The sequence below is a fragment of the Hemibagrus wyckioides genome, linkage group LG25 (genome assembly GCF_019097595.1).
Source record: "Hemibagrus wyckioides isolate EC202008001 linkage group LG25, SWU_Hwy_1.0, whole genome shotgun sequence".
In the NCBI taxonomy this organism is placed as follows: Eukaryota; Metazoa; Chordata; class Actinopteri; order Siluriformes; family Bagridae; genus Hemibagrus; species Hemibagrus wyckioides.
The window spans coordinates 14,285,518-14,302,529 of record NC_080734.1 but is presented as its reverse complement, the minus strand read 5'-3'; positions in this window follow the sequence as shown (position 1 = coordinate 14,302,529).

The following is a 17,012-nucleotide window of genomic DNA, read 5'->3' as shown; positions in this document are numbered from 1 at the left end:
CAAATACCCTACAGAGTTGTAGCCTAACAGCTATGTCAAAGCAAATGTGCAAAGACTGAGCAAGACAATCTGGCAGAATTAGAGCAGGGATATCAGGAAGATTGCTTAAGAGTCAGAAATTACAAGAAGAAGGATCTCTGTTCAGGAGATGTAGTAGGTATTGAAGGTAATGCAAACTTTTAAACTATTAATGCATTAGGAGTGCACACATTTAAACTATTAATATAGGTTATTATCATCATAATAAGCTATTAACATAACTATTTGAGTGGTTTGTTATTTATAATAGTGAATGATCGTCTTTGAAACCTACCACAACACGGTGTGATAGTTAAATAAATTTATTTATTTACATAAATGCATGCAAACTTTTGGACTGTATATATTCAGGGTACTCTCTAAGACAGGTAAAACAACAAATAACTTTTCTAATGAGCTGGTTATAACAACATATAACACATAACAGTATAATATTTGTTTATTAATTAATCTACAGCACCGTCAGCGTTAAGACACAGACATCTTAAAGTTTAGCAACACTGACATCTTGTGGCAGAAACTAGGAATTACGTCGTCGGCTAAACTCGAAGTGACGGTTCTCTATATAAGATCCCCAGTGTAGTGTATGATATAGGCAGACAAATAAATAATTTATAAAAGCAAACATATACTGTCGTACCACCTTGCTTGTTTGCACTGATCTAATGGCAGGCACATGGTAAATTCTAATATGCCTCAAAACTCTTCTGTACCATATCAAATGTATCATGTGACACACATCAAAAGTACGCTTACTACCTAAGAATTCTGTAGTATTTATAGTGTGCTAAACTCTTCCTGGCCAGACAGTTTCCTGATAAGTGATCATTATCAGATTCAATTCCACTTCATACCCCTGATTCTCCTCATCATCAGTTGATCATCATTCTGGGTATGTGGACACAACATAAAAAACAAGGGAGCTTCTTGAACAAACTCACACAGATCAGGCATACACACTGAGACGAAGCAAAGTCAGCAGATCTGCTTTTTCTAGCCTGACAATTAACCATCTATGAGACATTTACATTATTTAAGCAGATCCAAGCAAAGCACAATGATTAAATCTAAAAGAGACGTCTAACTTCTATGAACAGATTGGGGCACCAAGCAAGGTCCATGAATATGGTTTGCTAATGTTCATTTGGAGGAATCTGAGTGCTTTTTTTTTTTTACAGAATTCCACTGAACACCTTTGGGATAAACTAGAACATTGGCTGCACCCTAGACCTCCTCACCCAACACCAGTGAAGGCTGCTGGGTTTTGGTTTAAAAAAAAAAAGAAGAAGCAAGAACAACAGTCAAAGTCTCCAGAAAACCTGTCACAGATTTGCAGCCGATTTCCTTATAAATCTGCAAAAACTGAACCTGAGATTACTGATGTATTTTCAAAAAGCAGACGGTTATCTGGCAAAATATTGCCTTTATTTAGTTTATTACTGTTTACTGTATTTCTATGCAGAAATTCTATGCAGAAATGTTTTTATTTCATTATTTTCGAAGCCATCTTTTCCTTACAGCATTTCTTTGTGTGCAAGGACTGTATGTGTAAAAACACAACCCCATCTGTCCTTATTTTTCACACCGTTTCTCTTTCCATGTGTAAGTGAAGCTTAAACTACAGTAGATGAAAATATGTAATTCAGCTTGCACACTCCTACATTCGATGCCCTATGGGATTTATTAATAGCCATTATCTATAACGTTGCTTTAGCCTTTCTCACCGTCAAGTTTAACTTGGCAGTGTTTAAGCTATCTTTGCTTTTTCTATTTTTCTTTTCTCCTGCCTTGGCTGTGTTGGTGCTGGTATTAGCCTGGAAATGCTCCAGCTCAGACATATCAATCATGACAGTTACATAAACAGACGAAATACACACAGATCACTAAGGTTAGTCTACAAATCCCTCAGTGACAGTTTTTACATAAGCTGTTTCACTGAGAAGGAAAAGGAAAGGAAGGATCAGCACATCCTCAAAAAATCATATCCACAGCTAAGTGTGACACTGACAGTTTAGTAAAGGGTGCAGATTGTCATTTTTTAGGATATTCTGGAAGGAAAATCACAATTGCTATCGCTATTAACACTTACAAACCTGACAGGCTGAATAGGAAAAATGTTTTCTTGTATTGAAACCAAGTTGGAATAAATGGAGCATACAGCCGAAAACATCATCAATTTTATTTAATGATTCATTAAGTTAAAAACTAGTGCCAGAATTCAGGAAATTGCAACCGAGAAAACAACCGAAGGCATCACACCTATTTGTCATTTTTTTCTTTATATGTACACTAATCTCTCCAGATCAGGCTGGTCTGAGAAGTTTTAGTGAAGGTGGGGGGAAAAAAGTGGGTAATGATGCACATTTATTTCATTTGTGACCACAAAACATATTTGGCTACTTGCTGTTGAAGAAATTCTACTCTTTCTTTCTTATTTTCTTTTCTTGCTTCCAGTGCGTCACTGGAACAGTGGACATCATTACCATATCATTATTACAAGTGCTTCCATCACACTTTTATTCACACTTTAGAAAAGAGAGACTGAAGAGAACAAGAGAGACAGCGTCACACAGAGTGTCAGGTTAAGACATCGGGGGAGATGAAATAGTAGTGATACTATGATACCTTTGAATATGTACGGAATAAAAAGGTACTGTTTTCTTGAAAGTAGATGCTCTATTTTCAGGATAATTCATGCACATCACTCGTTAATCAAATGATGTAAGAATACAACAAACTAATGTGTTGCATAAAACATGCTTATGCTTTAACACAGACAACCGCAACACCATCACATTGAAGTTGGTCACACTTTTATTCCAGTACAGAATTAAGAAGGAGCAATGAAATCTAAATATTAGTTATTTAAGTAACCGGCACCCAAATGTCAGGAATATAGGACTAGAAAGAATGAAAGTAGATATTTAAAGAAGAACTGAAGCATCAGATGGAAGGTGAATAATAGCAGGTTAATTTTAATAAAAGTTTTGTCCTGAAAGTTTCTATTCCTAGGAAATGTTATATTTCCTCAGAAAGGCAGAGCAGGCATAAGCAGAAATGCAGGATTTACTCAACACAAGAGAATGCAGTGAGATTCATAGCACACACACACACACACACACTCGCCTGACAAAAAAACAGGAAGTTTTTGTTTATCAATTAAGAGTCGATCTGGATTTTTAGCTGCATATATTTTATGGTCAGTACAGAATTGGTGTCTAATCTACACTGCCATCAAAGCACAGCTATGACACACACTCATGATTTGATTCAATGCTATCCTCTACTGAGTCGGAGAATCTGATATGGGGAGACATGAACAAAAAAAAAAAAAACTTTGCTAGCGTAGGCCAGAAGCAAAGACATGGGGTTTCCTCTGAGAGGAATACAGGATGTGTGTGTGTCAGTGTGTGGTGAAGATGAGTGATGCCTCTACCTGCTGCTGTAGAATCTTCAGCTTCTCTTTTATTCTGTTCTTCTCTGACAGCCAGGCTGAAACACATGTTCAAACCTGCAGCTTAAGCTGTGCTCAAACTTAGATTTGCAACTTTATTTCTGCTCAGCGAACTTACTGAACTAAGACAGGGTGTAACAATGAGATTAACATACATTATTGAAATTGAGGGGATTATCAGATTGATTTTGTGACAGGAGTTCTGCCACAGTGCTGCAACCAGAAACTGCTGACTAATGCTATTTCACCATTCATTTATTCATTCATTTTCATCAAGCACTTTATCCTGAACGGGGTGAAGTAGGAATACACCTTGGCTGGAACGTCAGTCATCTGCAGGCCACTATGTATACATACATTTACACCTATTTGCACATACAATTGCATATCAATGCATGCACTTTCAGGCTGGGCTCAATAAATTTTAGATAAAACAACAAAAATTGATATCATCTTAAAACTGATAAAAATTGATATCATCTTAAAACTGTTGCTCACATGAGACAGACGGCAGACAGCATAGGAGAGAAGGCTGACTGACAGCTAAAGGGAAAACTACACAGAATACTAGGACAAAAAACTGATAATCTCATTACCTGAAGTCTAATGCTGGTGCAGTGAGAATCATGTCTTGGCTTTAACAACATTATAAACATTTTTTAACAACGCATTACATGGTTCAGCAGTTTTAATACATACTAATATCATGCAATCTTTCTCACGTTCGCTCCAGTTCGTGTAGTAAGGAGACTCTTTGATTCTTCTGGATTTTGTGAAGTAGAAATGTTGATATAATGTGATCATCTATACCTATACTATAAGATTCTTTTGGAAGAATCTATGGAAAAATCTTGTGGAAATGTTTTTGGAGGGAGAATGCTGACAACTTGGGCTGGAGTTCTGGGCAGCATTTACTTTGTGCTAAATAGCCAGGCCTGCCAGGAGGTAGTGGTGGGTGTAGGAAGTGTTAATTTATTGGAAGTTAACTAGAAGAAAGGCAAAACTTCAGGTATGGTGCTTCTCCTGAACATTGAGGTCCAACAAGGAGGTGTTTTTTTGCCAGTAGATGATTCTCTATCAACTAGATATCTTTTGCTTAAGACACTGAGATGATGATTATTACACTATCATCATGATAATGATCAGCCTGTTTTGAGGTTAGTGTAGCTCCCTATTAATTGTAACTACAGTAGTTAATCATGAAACATTTATTTTAAATATGTACTTTAATTCTTAGTAACATATTCATATTAATATGTTGGTAAGCCTTTACAGTACAGTTCCATGATTGACCTAACTTAAGCACTTATTATCTTAGCAGTAAGTACTGTAAAGTTACCACTATGGTCATTGCACAAAGTAAAAGAAAATCTTTGACCAAACTATTTCACACTATTACATAATTTACCCGCACACTGTTTTGCCCTCTAACAAACAAGTCAGAGGCATCACAATCCTTGCATCATACATGTATTAAATGCACACACAAACACACATATAGACACGCAGACACACAAATTAACGTAGGTGGTCCATCTCTACACATCACTGTTTTTTCCCCCCAGTGCAGGGTTATTTTAATTGCCACTAGTCACCACTTCTTTACAGCGTACCAACCCCGCATTACAGAGGAGGACATCACACCTATAGTACCAGAGTCTCCAATTACAGCCTCCTCTGCCTTTCAGAGAGCAGCGTGCTTATTACTGCTCCTGCTGTCCTCTAATGCACACTGGGACATCGTAGCTGCTTTCCCCACATCATCATTTAATTAGACTACATTACAACAGTGACAAGCTGACAGACACAACCTCCAGTCCTGTTAGACACAGTAGAACTAATGATACTAAGCCAGAGATGCACTCAGCCTCCTGTTTACAAGGATTTATATACAATTCACAATCATACAACAGCACACACATGCATACACGAGTAGACACAAGTTGAACAGCCTTATCTATGAGTATATTAGATAACATATAGGCTGTAAAATGTGGTCTAATTCAACAGATCGTAATGGGTGATGTGCAGATATTAGGTGGCATTTTACCTGTAATATATTAACAGAGAAAAAAATCTATGCAGTCCATTGAAATTTTGGTAACATCATGGCAGTATATGTGAGGCAGTCTGGGAAACATGTCAGAAATTGCTTGTCTGAAGTCTGGAAATGATGAAAAATCAAGTTTATGACCAAAAATGAGTGCATCTGCCAATAATATTCTTTAACGTCTTTACTTATTTAGAAAATAGATCTATTCTATTTAAACCACATGCAAAAAAATTTTGAGGCTAATTTCCAACTTTTTCTTGGAATCTGTCTGCAAAGATCACGTCTATGTCAAATGCAGCAGTAATTGTAGTCAGTTTGCTTAAAGGTGTCCAGAACTTCACGAGCTAAGTGTGATTTTTCTCACCTGATTTGAAGTTCTTCTGGATAGCTTATGCCATTAAGAATTAGACATGAGTCTAATAAAAATCAGTTTGTAATCAGATGCCAGCTATCAAAATGTCTGTGATACTCCTGTGAAGTCGCATTATCATATAAATATATAAAAAATAGAGTAGCGTGCATACATAAATAACGTGGCAAAGTTTTAAAAACATTAAACGAATGTAAAAAAGAAAATTAATACCAAGAGAACATAACATAATGTAGAAAATGTTAGTTCACAGACCTGGCTTCCAAGTGATGTTAGCATGAACAGAGATCGGACTGTGTGTGAATTTGACCTCAGGTGTTGAGCAACTGGTGTGGATTATGAACACATTTCCTATTGCAATTGTATACTTCTTTAAAATTTGGCAATTTTATTTTTTCCATTATTAGTTTAGCTTGTAAGTATAGAAGAAGTTTTGCAGTGTGTGCAGAATCTTGGTGTAACCAGATATTAAAATGCTTAAACCTTTATGTATATATATTATATATATTATATAGTAGAACTGGGCTTTCCCAGGCAGAAGGGTTTTCCCAGGCTGCTACACACAAGAAAATACCTTGACACCACTTTCATTATCATTTCATATGATCTTTTCAGTGCACTGCCTAAGACATACACAGCAAATCATCACTGTACTGTATGCTGCTTATCTTCAGAACTGCAGTGGCATAACAGCACCAGACGGGGGTAGTAACTTCTTATGGATTTACAATGTTTAAAAAAAAAAGGGAGTAAGCCCCCATATAGCAGAAAATACAGATTTTGCACATTATTGTACTAACGTGGTGTGAAATGGGTTAAGGCACAACAGAAGAAGAATTAGAGACACTATTTAATTTTTAATGGTATGGTTTGCATAAATGATATAACAGCGGGGGGCACAGTGGCTTAGTACGTTTGCCTCGCACCTCTATGGCTGTATGTTTGCATGTTCTCCCTATGCTTCGGGAGTTTCCTCCGGATGCTCAGGTTTCATCCTGCCATCCAAAGACACGTGTTGTAGGCTCATTGTCATCTCTAAATTGTCCGTAGTGTGTGAATGGGTGTGTGAGTGTGTGATTGTACCCTGTGATGGGTTGGCACTGAGTCCCCTGGGATAGACTCCAGATCCCTGGGACCCTGTGTAGGATAAATGGTTAAAAAAAATGGATGGATAACTATAAAAGCTCATCACTGTTACATATATGAGGACATGCAGAACTTGCTGTACACCTCCAAACTTGCTGCTATGCTGTAAGTCACGATCCACACTCCCCCTGAGTCATGATATTGTGGTGAAATATCAGGATTTTTTATGCCAGGTCTCTCTTTGCTGAAATGAAAGTTATGTTTTTGGAATTCAGACTAAAAGTAGCTTTCCATATCCTTCATCCTTCTAAGAGCGCAAATATTTTCTTCATGAATAATGGTCTGATATTCCACCATAAACCATTCAGGACAGCATGGCAGCGTTCAAAGAAGGTTTAAAAGCTGTTATTGTTAAGATATTGTCTTTCACTATTTTATGTTTCAGTTAATTTATCACAGCCCCTGGTAATGGCCCAAGATGAAAATTTTTTTTAATTATACACAAATATGGTGCATAATTGGCAAGACTATGAAAGTAAGTCTCTAAAAAACAGTCCTGAAGACTTAATTTAGTAATGTAGTAATGCAGTTTCTCACTGTGTCTTAATTATAGCCATTTCAAAAAAAGGGGCATGTTGGAATAAATATATTTTTGCCCTGAATAATTAAACAGTCTGGTCTTGACAGTGATTTCTCATTGTTAAAACAGGTGAGGTCCTTTAACCTAAATAGTGTATTTGATTTTATAATGGTAGAGAAATAATATCACGCTGAGACAATGTTTCTAATCATTTATTAATCATGTTTTTGCATTAAGGCGAAATGATTTTACAGAATATCAAACCAAAAAAAGGGGGTCGGGGAGTGAGGATGAGGGGGGTTAAGTGTTTGCTGTGAGATTTTTTTTCCTCTATTATGTATTTGATTAACCTACATAAATAAATGATAAAGAAAGTTCTACTATTTGATTCACATAGATCCATACACATAGATCCACATATGTTTTTAAAACCCCACTGACCTTTGGGTTGACGATGATCTATTTGCTTGACACATCAGCATCCCACATACATCAGCATAACACAGCTATATTAGACTCATCATCCTCTTTCCCCTCTTTCATCTTTTATACTTCTAATCATCTCTTCTCTAGCACTTTGTCTCCTGGAGAGAGCAGAGCAAAAGGGAAGCTTTATGTGAGCAGGGCAGTATTTGGCACTCATTCAAACAGAGATTCACCTTCATTCTCTCTGACCACTGGATTACCCAGCACCATGTATCTCATTCACTCTCCCTCTCCTCTCTCCTATCTTTTATCTCTGCTCCTATTCAGCCCAGGCTCAGTGGGGGCCCTCCCACAGCTCTCAGCATTGCTCCCTGACCTTTCCTGGACCGTCTGTTTGCTTTCCCCTGGGAGGAAGGCACGGGAATCCACTAAAGCTCAGTGACTGCTCTTTTACAAACAGCTTCTGTCCCCACTTTCTGTTTTTTTTTCCAATTAAAGCACATTAAAGTTTCAACTGATTTGACCTCGTTAAAAATGAAGGAGAGTAAAAGCATTGATCCAGTCTCATCCAGTGACGATGTCCACTTCAGTAGCTGGGAAAATGTGACACGCTGTGATCATATCATCCTGTCGTCCAGTCATTTGATTCACAGCCGTTTGAACTGAGAATCTCATTTAAGGGTTCTCAAATGTCATAAATGTGAATGAATTGCGCTTGAATAAACCTAGGCAAATAAAATTATACTTTATTATACCATAACATGATTCTGGAAATAAGAATAATTTATTTTTTGTCTTCAAGCTTTCCTTGAAATGAGCAGTGGTAGTCCTGATAAACCTATAGAAAAGTGTTTCTTAATTTAGCAAACTGAATCCGTAAGAACAAGGTATTCCAGCTACGTGCTGAGAAGTTGACAGAGAAGATGGATTTTCCTTCAGTGTAATTAGGTTGTTTAAACTCGTGCCAGAATGCGGCGAATGTACTGCTAGTAATATAGTTCAGACTGAGGGTCCTAAGTTTAGACTGCAGCCAATGTGCTGTGCATTGTCTCATTTTTTTCTCACCTATACACATTCTCTATCTTTAGCACAAGGTAATAAAAAAAAAAGCTGCACTGAGTGACATGGGCTGCAGATAATACAAGATCTCCATGTTCCCTGCATAAACCCTGACAGTCACACAGTGGCACATTGTTATTTCATCACCTCACAGCCTGTTGACATCTAGAAAGGTCAATGAGGGAGGATCTTCTTGGTGAGTCTTCTTGATAAATTTCACTTTTGTAGTATGTCTTTTTAACCTTTTTCTGCATGGGAGTTACAAAGTGTTTTCAGGGATCACCTTCTAAATCTTAAAAAATAATGTGATGGCAAGATTTAAAGTATCTCAGCATGTCTGGCAGACTTCTAGTCATGGACCAGCTCAAACTAAATTCCAGTAGTTTGCTCTCACGGTACAAAGCACCCAGGTGGTGGATTGCACTTTCCCTGGCTATCCAAGACACCGCTTCACTAACCAAGCATGAAATCCTGAAAAACCCTTGTACACTCTTTTACTAGCTTCTTGTTATACTAACTCTTTAAAAACATTTTAGCATAATGGTATTCCATGATCCTCACCCATTTTTTTTTACTAGCATGAGGGTGAGTTTGGACTTCAATATGTCGTTCTGATTTGTTCTTAAAAAGCTTGCCTTTGTTTTTGATCCTTCCATAAATAATAAAACTAGGATTTAAAAATTTCTTTTCCACCAAGACTAATATAGACAAACATGAGCTTGAGGGCTCTCAATAACTCATTTGGCAGGTGGACATTTACAGCAAGATGTTTTGTAGATACTCCACTATTGGCTGGTGCTTGCTGTTGCCAGGGAAACCAGTCAGCATGCATGGTTCCATGACGAAGCCAACACCAGGAATCAGAGGCTATAGATTAATTAGCACCATAGTTTTGGCTGGATACTAAGTTTTCTGAGTATTGCAATTCCCTAAAATCCCCAAATATATACAAAAAGCATAAGGTGTGAATAGGTTTAGGTCTCATTTCAATCTCATAAAATTAGACATGTCAGTAACTTCTTCTAGATTTAACAGTTTGATCAGTGGAAATTGATCAAGCATGACATGTTCTTAACCAATAAGGAAACAAAAAAGTTAAAGAAACGAACATCAAGTTAAAGAAAAGAATGTTTCATTTAAAAATAACAAATATTAAGTCATTTATTTTAATGTCATTTATTTAGTTACCAAATAATAAAGCTAACTCTTCATATACCATTACAGATCAATTTTCTTTTTCTTTAGCTCCTTCATGTCATAAAAAACTGCTGTTGTATTAGTTTGACATTATAGTGGCAGCTAGGATAGAGAGTATGCTATCACTCCCACCCTAGTGGAGAACAGATAGCACCTTCCTTACAGTCTGTAATGCTAACCTGTGCCGCAGCATGAGCAGCCATTTAAAAAAGATGTGGTTAGCTGGCTTCACATGTCTCAGAGAAAGCACGTGTTAGTCTTCATCCTCCCCAGCTGGTAGGTGACATGTGATGAGGAGAGCTCGCTGGTGAAAAATAAATGAGACGAATTAATGCCTACCGCACTTTCCATGTATGTATGTATGTATTTTTAAAAATAGAAAATCCTATAACCATATAAAAGATATACTTTTTATTTCGATTGCTAGTTAATTAGATGCCCGTACTAACTCAAAGCTAATAGCAGCTGGTTACAAATGTATTGTGTTCTTGTAACCAATTTCACATCTTGTTCCCTTTAGTCACAGTAGCCTTGAAAGTTAATTAAGGTTTAGTTTAGGCAAGATGTGTGCTTTTTTTTTTCTTTGTTTTGTTTTTACTTTCTTTACTGTAATGTCAGGTTGTGTTTAGCTGTTGTTGGGGATGCTAGCAAACTGAAAGGGTTCTAATTATGAGGCATGCCTGAACAAGTAAGAGAAGATCTATTACCCTACTGTATCAAGAGCCTCCCTATCTCGCTCTTAAAGACAGATGATTTTTTATTATTATACCCTTGCAATATCCCTCAGTAACAATATTCGCGTATTTATATACACACACACACACACACACGTATATATATATATATATATATATATATATATATATATATATATATATATATATATATATATATATATATATATATATATATACAGGAAAAAGAATCCATTAAGACCATTCCTCTTCGTGTTCCAAAATATTTTGGCCATCAAATCACTGGTGCCACCATGACTCAATAGGATTTTTCCATTTCGAGGGAAATATCCAGAACAACTCTGATATTATTATGTAATGATTCTGCTATTGAGTTCAACCTACACACAAAAAAGATACTCATGACTGACTCTAAACTTTAAAAACAACGACATAAACCAAGTGTTCATTTAAAAATAATTATAGGAACAGTTATGGTACTTGAACTACATTAACCATTAGCCTCAGCAATTACCCTCATCTGTGTCTCATTTCACCATGATGAGCATGCTTATATAAGTTCATATATACACTACAAGTCAAAAGTTTGGACACACCTTTTAATTCAGTGTTTTTTGTTTAGGGATTTATTTTCTACATTCTAGAACAATACTGGAGATTTCAAAACTATGAAATAACACACATGGACTTCAGTAATCCATATGTAATGACAACAAAAAACAGTCAGTTGTTATTTTAAGACACGAAGGTCAGGTGTTCTGGAATAGTTCTTGCAAGAACAGTATTGTCAAGTGCATTTGCAAAACCCATCAAGCACCATGATGAAAATGGCTCACATGAAGACCATCCCAGGAAAGCAAGAGCAAAACTGACCTCTGCTGCAGAGGAGAAGTTCATTTAGAGTTACCAGCCTCAGAAATCACCAATTAACAGCATCTCAGATTAGAACCGTTATGAAGGCTTTACAGAGCATCAGTAGCAGACATATCTCAATATCAACTGTTCAAAGGACATTATTGTGTATTTAATGGCCTTCAGCATTGTTTTACAATGTAGAAAGAAATAAACATCAGGAAAGACCATGGAATTAGAAGGTGTGTCCAAACTTTTGACTGGTAGTGTAAGTTCTTGTGTAGTTTGTCATGCTTCTCTTAATGTTGCAGCCTTGCTACAAAATATGCATGTTTGTTCTGTTTAGATGCTTCTAACAATCCCTGATAGTACGTTTTAGACTTATTCATCCTCGCCTGATCATCAGCTACTGTAATTAAGTGTATAGCAACCCTGTCTAGAATCATTGATCCATTGCTGTACTTTGTGAAAGTTTGTGGCTCATAAACCACCTCATTTTATAATTTAGTTCACTGTTTTCTTTATCTCTCTCTGTCTCTAGAAATGTTGATGAAATCTCCTGTAATATTGCTAATCATACAGTGTTCGTACCATGTTGTTTTTTCCTTTCATCTGAAACCCAGTAGAACATTCTTCACGAAAAGCAGATCCCAGTCAAGTTGCTTCACTTCACTAGGTAGCTGTGCCTTACACTGAATTGGCTCCAGCCATGGCCATAGCTAGATTATAGCACCTAAAAGGCAAATTCCAGTCGATACATTGCTACTACTTCATTTTACTTTGATGCCTCATTTTGACCCTTGTGTGTTTTCTGAACAACAGTAGAACTGTATCAACGAGTCTATAATGGAGCTGAACTCTGTAGCTCTCAGTGAGTGGAACTATAAAGATGGAGCCATGATTACTGAAGCAGGTAAACAGAGGGGAAGCACACAGTCAGGTCTCATCAATCTGCTATTGCTCACTGCAGCCACACACACACACACACACACACAATCACACACCTCACTTACGATATTGTAGTGAAAGCCTGTGTAATGAGCAAGCTTGGGAATACTGTTGAGACTTTAGGGAGGGTGACATGGTGAAAGGATTGAGGACTGAAGTAAAATCTTACTTGGATAATAGCATTCTTTTTTATTTTGTTTAAATTTTAATGAACAATTAAATGCCACAGCGATTAAACAGGAGCCTGTAGTAGCTCCAAAGCACAGCTCATATTTCACATATCAGGACTCGATTGCATACTTTCACAGAAACTGGATTCGTAGCTGTCTCTAGCTATGCCCATTATTTACCACATTATTTAAAACCTTAAATTAAAAAAAAAGATTTAATTAGATTAATTAATTTAAAGGTACAAAACAAATTTCATTTCTCACATACATAACCATACACAGTATGACATGTAGTGAAATGTTTTTAGACTATCTTAAAATGGAATTAAAAACTAAAATAAAATATAATTGAATAGTTACAATATTAAAAGCAAATAGAATTATCTACAGAAGCAAAAAAAAAAAGTAGTTCTTGATTAAATAGCAAGAAAGGCACCAGTTTGGTGGCACTTGGATCCCAGGTGGTTCAGAGGCTGTGATTCCAAGAGAAGAAGCATGCCTCAATGCTCCTGACTGCCTTCCAAGTCACAATGTCAGCTGCAAAATTTGTCCTCAGGAACAACTTCTTTCCCAAATTAGGTGCAATTAAATCAAGCAGTCAGGTGAAGAGATCCAACTGTCTAGTTCCTGCTGAACAGTGGTTATTTGGTCAATTGTGAATTAAAGTGAAGGCATGTGGCTACAAAAATAACCTCAAAGGCTTGAAATTTCATGAATGTCCATGTTGTGTCTCTGAATGTTCTTGCAAATGGGTCATGGTCATAGATTTGGGGGCATTTAGATGAGAGTGAATATGATATTTCCCTTTATTCACTGGCCACTTTATTGGTTACGCCCACATTGTGCACTCATTAGCCATTTTGTGAAGGAACATATAGGTGCAGTTTGTGTGTATACGCTTGACTCAAGCCACTTTATAATGCAGGGACATTGACATACAGTATTAGGGACATTTTGTTTGTGCAAGGGGTTTCAAAATCCTAGTAGTGTGCCTGTAATCAATACACTTCTACCAGCACCACACACATACATCAATGTTACTTTTGTGCTCAGAATAGTCCTTCAGCCAAATAAGGTCTGGTCAATGGTGTTCCTCTTCCTACTGAGGGAACAATATAGAGATTATCTAACAAATTGTTTGTTTAGATACATGGACTTAAGTCAGTAATTAAATATCTGCCTGTTTTTACAATCCATATAGTGTGACATTTAGCCTAATATAAATATCACCTGGCTAATATTATGTTGGAGGAAACCACTGGCCATGATCTTGCCTGGGGCCCTGCAGACACATGGACTGGCTCAGCTCATTAAAAAAGGTAAACAAAACTGAAACCCTAGGAGACATATTCAGTTGCTCACACACCTTATTCATTCCCTCCAGCATAAACATTGAAGGTAGGTGTGTTAATGACAAACGAGAAACAAACAGGATTATGACCTTATATGTCATCTGACATAGATCAGGTCTCAGGAGGAACACTATATGTATCTTTCAAGACAGTAATAAATAGTCTCAGTGTTAGAGTCACGTTCAGGTGGGGGTTTTTTCCTTGTAGAAGTGTTGAGGAATGAGGTACGGCTGCCGATAAAAAATACATAGACAGTAGACTGGTTCACCTGGTCCATGCTTGCGACAAAACTGTTTGAATATGTTATGTTACTGAGGTGGAATTATATACCACATACTAGCTATGCAATTTATTTTGGAAAATTCACCAATTACAGAAGCTTTCAGAAAAATTAGCGAATTTATATACATATCAAAACCTTGTCTCACAGGTACCTTGTGACACTGTCTTGTAAATACAAACTGCTAAGTAAATAGCCTGAAATCATTCATGTAAAAAACACCTCCATTTTACCGCGATTTGATTACGATCAGAAACCCAGTACTGAGAGATTACAACTATGCAAATGTTTATTTCATCCATTTATGTTCTATATGTACCTGTTAGAGGAACACGAAGACCAAGATAATCGATTGTAAACACCGGGTGGACAGTCTTTTACAGAAGTGTAAACACTTCTGTCTCACTACTGAAAAATGTAGCACATGGGAGTTAGGAGCAGCTAGATGTTAGCACAAAGACTCTATTCTGGCTTCTACCAATTGTGGTCATAATTCACAACTGGAACCAAATCCCCAGCAGGCATTGTTATCACAACCAAATCCATTTCTGAGGTCGAAACAGGCAGAGTGAGGTCAAAACTAGAAACACACACAACGAGAGAGAGAGAGAGACAAAGACAGACAGAGAGAGAGAGAGAGAGACAAAGACAGACAGAGAGAGAGAGAGAGAGAGAGAGAGAGTGAGAGAGAGAGGGAGAGAGAGAAATAAAACAATCCCCAGCTCAGAAATGTAGATGCTAAACCTACGCTGATGCCAGAGGAAGCCTGTGAATACATCAGCTACCTGTATAAATAAATTTGCCTTAGTTATGGCAAGGTGTATATCACTGTCGTGGTTATGATGGTAGTTGATCTACAAAACAGACAATATTATTAAAAACATCACATGATGGCATAAAATACAATTTCATTTAATACCTTTTCGAATCTTTTAAAGTTAAATGGGTGAACACACATGATGAACACAGTCTTACTTGAATATTGTTAGCGAATAATATTATTTACCTATGGATTAAATCTTTAATTCATACTTCAGGTTACTCGTCTTCTCCTGACTACATTGAATTATTTTTCTACTTCCTGCCTAAAAAAAAGATTTACAATTTCTGCTAGATAAGCAATTGACAAAATAACAGGATACATGTGTTATGGAGAGTATTTTTTTTTTTTTTTCTAATATGTAGCTCAGTAATATGTTCTGTCTGGTTTAGGAATTAGTATTGCAATTTAATCGTTTAAGTACCAAACTAAATAAACTAAATATTATTTGTTTTAATATTATTTGTTTTCACTAGAATGTTATTAAAGCTTGCAAATCAAATATGTGCCATGCTATGGGATGACTGAAAAACATCAATTCATTTTAAGGTAGAAAAGAAAGACGTTTCTGACATTGTGTGTTTGTCGTTTTAGATTAATAAGGTCCTGCTGCTCTGCTTGTCCCTTTTGTTCAAGCAAATGCTGAAAAGTGTATGTCATTCTGATTCGTCTTTTCCCAGACTTTAAATGTCATTACCCATCTAATAATAATAATTTAAAAGTATTATATTTTTTTTTTCTTAAGTTCTAACTTCACTATTTCATGATTTCAACCTTTAAAGCATCCATCCAAGCTAGTGTAAAAGGTTTGGAAATATTCTGAAAGTCTGTTAGTTTTGTTAGAATTTGTTATATAGCATATGGCAGAGCTATGTATGAGATTTCGCCGATAGCAGGGAATCTTGTTCATCTGTCTCAGCTGACATTCTAGGAAGTTTTTCTTTCTTTACTGTAGATGGACCAGGTGGATCAGATTGATTAAGAATGCGTCGGTTAAGTCTTTTATGGTCATTGTAACCATGGATACTGAGCTGCCGATCAGAAATAATTGCTGTGGTGCAGCTCGGTATAGTGATAGGCCAGACTGTAGTTTTTGGCTAATCTAAGCTTATTCAAACATTTTAGTTCCAGCTATGACAAATGATGCCTTTAAATTTAACCTCATACTCCTGGGTTGCTTGTATTTGAACTGTACACGTGGAACCAGGTGAGATGTGAATGTCTCTTAGACATTTTTTAACAGAAGCCTGGAGAAAAAAACAAAAACTAAATATAAATCCTTAATAAATAATTAAACTTTAAACCTTTTAAAATGAACAGTAAGTGATATGTTCTCATTGATAAGGTGTAGGAAAGAAAACACAGGGAAACAGAATTCATATACAGGCAGGATTTAATTTTAAAGTGTCTGTTAACTTATATTGTATCTAGTACACACACACACACACAGACACACACACACACACACATATTTGGGGGGTACATGAGTGAAACTTGAGTTTACACAAACAGAAAAAGTTTGGGCCTAGGGAAATACACCATGAAATAAAATAAATAAAACTAAAATCAGGCTATTCCTACAGAATACGAGAATAAGATTCTGTGGAAAAAAACAAACACTCCAGTATGTT